The following is a 3,893-nucleotide window of genomic DNA, read 5'->3' as shown; positions in this document are numbered from 1 at the left end:
AAGGAAGATTATAATAGAATTTAACTAAATATAGTAGAATTAAAACATATTTAAGAATAGAAATATAACAATTATTTAGTTCCCAGCATCTATGGATAGACCTAGTTGATACCTCTTAAATAAAATCTTTGAATTTATTGTATTATGTAGACGAATTTCTAAATGGTCTTATTAAATAAAAAGCGCAGAGCCAAATATAGGGGTGAAAACGTTAGAGATCAGGGAAATAGGAATAGCCACCACCCAACCTTATCTCACCACCTCTGCAGCTTTCTATTTCAAGGCCATCTTTGCCTTGCCTGTCTTCTCCTTTGCTGATCTTTTGCTCCCTGTGGCTCACTAATGTCCATTAGAATTATGGGCATTTATTTAATTATTCTTTTCATTTTATTGCTCAGATCTTTATTCATCTTGCTTTCAGTTTCTTTTGCTCCAACATCCCCATATTCCTTTGAAGTTTGTGTTATTCTTTCCCTCTCTGCCTTACCCTCTCTCTCTCCCTCACTTCCTCCCCCTTCCCTCTCTCCCCCCCACACACACTCTCTCTCTCTCCTCTCTCTCTTTTTCTTTGTATCTCTCTCTTTAATTGGTGCACTTTAATAACTCTTAGACAAGACAAACTCAGTCATTTCTGTTTCCAAGCTGAGAGCATTGTTCTTTTGAATGAATGCTGTACTTGATTCCCTGGATTTTTTTTTTCAGTTAACACACATGTGATGTGTGGTGAATTTCGACTTGCCAGGAGCATACTATGTGAAGAGAGTACGTGCATTTTACAGCCCTTTTCACAGCAAACAAAAGACTTATATAAATGTCCAAATGAGTGAATGGACTCTTGAAGGGTTTATCAAAAAGTCAAGGTTATTTAATAGCTTCTGGATGGAATTTTCCTGATATTTATGCAGCTATTCCAAAAGTTCTATCACAGGGACATATTTTAGAAATAATGCAACCAATAGGAGCTTTAAATTCCATTTTATGCTGGGGCATCATATGGAAAAGCTCTGAGCTACACATGGGAAAATATAGAAGATCAAACAAAAGCTTCAGCATATCAATAAGTGCACAAGCTGGAACACAGGCAATGAAGTAAGTAAATATTTGTTTGAAAGGTTTGAAAGGTGGTAAAACAGACTGTATGGAGAAGTTGATATTTCAGCAGAGACACCCAGATATATTTACTTGTGGAAGTAGGATGGGAAGAGTATACTGAACCCAAGAATGTGAATATCACAAAGTTATGTTGTCATAAGGCTATGTGCAAAAGCCAAACTCCATCCTTGCACACTTTAACAATATGTATACTAAAATTGGAGTGATATGGAGAAGATTAGCATGGTACCTGTGCAAAGATGATATACAAATCCATAAACACTTTATTATTATAACAACAGAAAAATCTGCAACAATGTTTTTGGTGTAAAAGCAACATGAGATGATTTGAAGGCATAGACAAGGACCAGACTGTCATGCTCCTAAAATAGTGGCACATATAGGTATTACCTGAACATTCACTGGGTAATTTCATGAAATGTCCAAATAATTTATAGTGTAAATATGTGATCTCTGTACATTAATGAATGTAATTATTTATGTTCACTTAAACATTTTGATATGTGCATTAATAATTGAGTTGATTTTGGAAGGTGTAACCTATTTTCTGATTTAGCAAGTATTTATTGAATGTGTTGTGGATTTTTCCACTGTATGAATGTGTGTGTGTGTGTGTGTGTGTGTGTGTGTGTGTGTGTGTGTGTGTGCCTGTATGTCCATGTGTTTGTGCATGTGAATGCTTGTTTGTGCATGTAAAAGTCTTATACAGGTGATCACAACTGTGTGTTCATGAATTTAACTCCCATGTCGTATTCAGAACACTGCATTCTATTGCATTTCTCTTCATCCTCTTGCCTTTTTGGTCTTTCCACTCTCTTTTCCATACTGTCCCCTGGGCCTCTGTGTGGTGACATAAATGTTACATCTAAGAGTGAGTACTCACCAGTCTCTTGTTGTCAAGGTTTTGATTAGTTAAGAGTCTCTGCTTGTCCATCCACCAGTATTAAAAAGACTTGTGATTACATCTCAGAGCTGTGTCAATTTATGGAAACGGTATTTGGAAGCAGTTCAATTATGCATCTATTTTAAAAAACCAGTAGTCAGTTTTCAGGACCATGTTAAAGGCGAATCTATCACACTTGTTAATGGGGATTTGAGGTTTTAAAGAAATGGCCCAAGCCCCACATGTTGCATGGAAAAATCACTCACCCAACTATGGCTCTCTTTCAGCTATACTTTAAACATTTTTTGAAAACTATTAAACATCTTTAACTTTCATTTTGCAATTCATTACAGTATTGTAGTCTTGGAAAGAAGGAACTTTTGTTTATTTCCTGAAGTGAAGCAATATTTTTAGAAAAAGAAATCTTTTAACATAAAATAAAAATCCTTCACTGATATCTTTTGTTTTCCAAGGTTACAATAAGAATGAGTGTGCTTAGTATAATAGGACATAATCTGTTATATTTATTCCTATAAACAACTTGACATATTCTTAGAGAAATTATTCTATAAAATGTATCTCCTCCTGCCATATTATCCACACATGAGGAGTTGCATTGTCTTGAACAAATATTGACTCTCACTTGCTTTATCTTGACTTCTGACAGGATTAGTAGTTTTTCTCAGAAACAGAAGAATTTTGCCCACACATAAGGAAGAGTCTGTGCAGAAGCAAATGATACCTGTACAACACTGCATGTACTCAGCACATTTAGGTACCCTAGAACTCTGAAAACAAATGCTTTTGTGTTCATAGCATGTCCTGAGCCTCACAGGAAGCAAGTACGATATGATTAAAAACGCCAGACATTGTGAGAAGGTGCCCTTCTCTGTTGTTTTGTGCTCTTTAGAAAAAGAATATTTGTTAATCTTTTTTCTCAAGTTGTTTCTACTCCTTAATCCTCCTAGACACAGTCCAAAGTATGACATCAATTTCTTAAAGGATAAAACAAATAACAATTTTTAAAATGTTCTATTTCACTAGTTTGGGTTGGTTGTCTCTGTAGGTTTCCCCATCATGATCTTAATGCCCCTTATTCATAGAATCCCTCTTCTCTCTTTTTGACTGGACTCTTGGAACTTGGCCTGGTGTTTGGCTGTGGATCTCTGTATCTGCTTCCCATCAGTTACTGAATAAAGGCTCAATGATGACATTTAGGATATTCACCAATCTGATTACTGGCTTCCAGTTCAGGCACACTCTCCACTGTTGCTATTAGTCTGAGCTGTGATCATCCTTATGGAGCTTCCATAGGACTGGACTAGGCCCTCTGCATAGCGAGACAGTTATGTAGCTTGATCTGCTTAAGGGGCCCCCTGGCAGTAGGATCAGAATCCATGCCTGGTGCAGGCTTTTTGGAGCCCACAACCTATGGTGGGACACCTCAAACAGCCTTGAGGAAGGGGGAGGGGCTTGAACCTGCCTCTACAGAATGTATCAGGCTCTGCTGACTCCCCATGGGAGTACTTACCTTCTTGTAGGAGGGAATTAGGGGAGGGGGACTGAGGGGAGGCTGAAGGGGCATGAGGAGGGAAGAGTGGGACCTGTGATTGGTATGTAAAAGGAATAAAAAGTTTTTTAAATAAAAAATGTTCTATTCCATATTCTCTTTAAGGAGGATCTGATGCCTACTGTACTCCTCTGACCTTTTGAACTCTCCTCTATAGGAGGGTCCTATTCTCAGAGCCACATTCAGGCGCAGTGGGAGTCACAAAGTCATGAAAGTTCACCAAAGAACAGACATGACTCTCCAGAGTTTGGAGCTCAAGCCTCAAGTTTAGTCTCATGATGTGAATCAGCAAGTGAATTATGTCCAACATGGTTCTTGTCACCAGAA

At 37.7% G+C, this 3,893-nt stretch overlaps 1 non-coding gene across 1 annotated transcript; it reads left to right on the top strand.

The window, feature by feature from the left end:
* Positions 1-1,284: 1,284 nt before the first annotated feature.
* Positions 1,285-1,386, top strand: LOC131924713 (U6 spliceosomal RNA). The gene has a single exon (XR_009383012.1). It is a non-coding gene; the product is annotated as a U6 spliceosomal RNA (small nuclear RNA).
* Positions 1,387-3,893: the final 2,507 nt, after the last annotated feature.

This window comes from Peromyscus eremicus, chromosome 14, assembly GCF_949786415.1.
Source record: "Peromyscus eremicus chromosome 14, PerEre_H2_v1, whole genome shotgun sequence".
Taxonomy (NCBI): Eukaryota; Metazoa; Chordata; class Mammalia; order Rodentia; family Cricetidae; genus Peromyscus; species Peromyscus eremicus.
The sequence above is the reverse complement of the archived record's forward strand: the minus strand, read 5'-3'. Positions and strand labels throughout refer to the sequence as shown.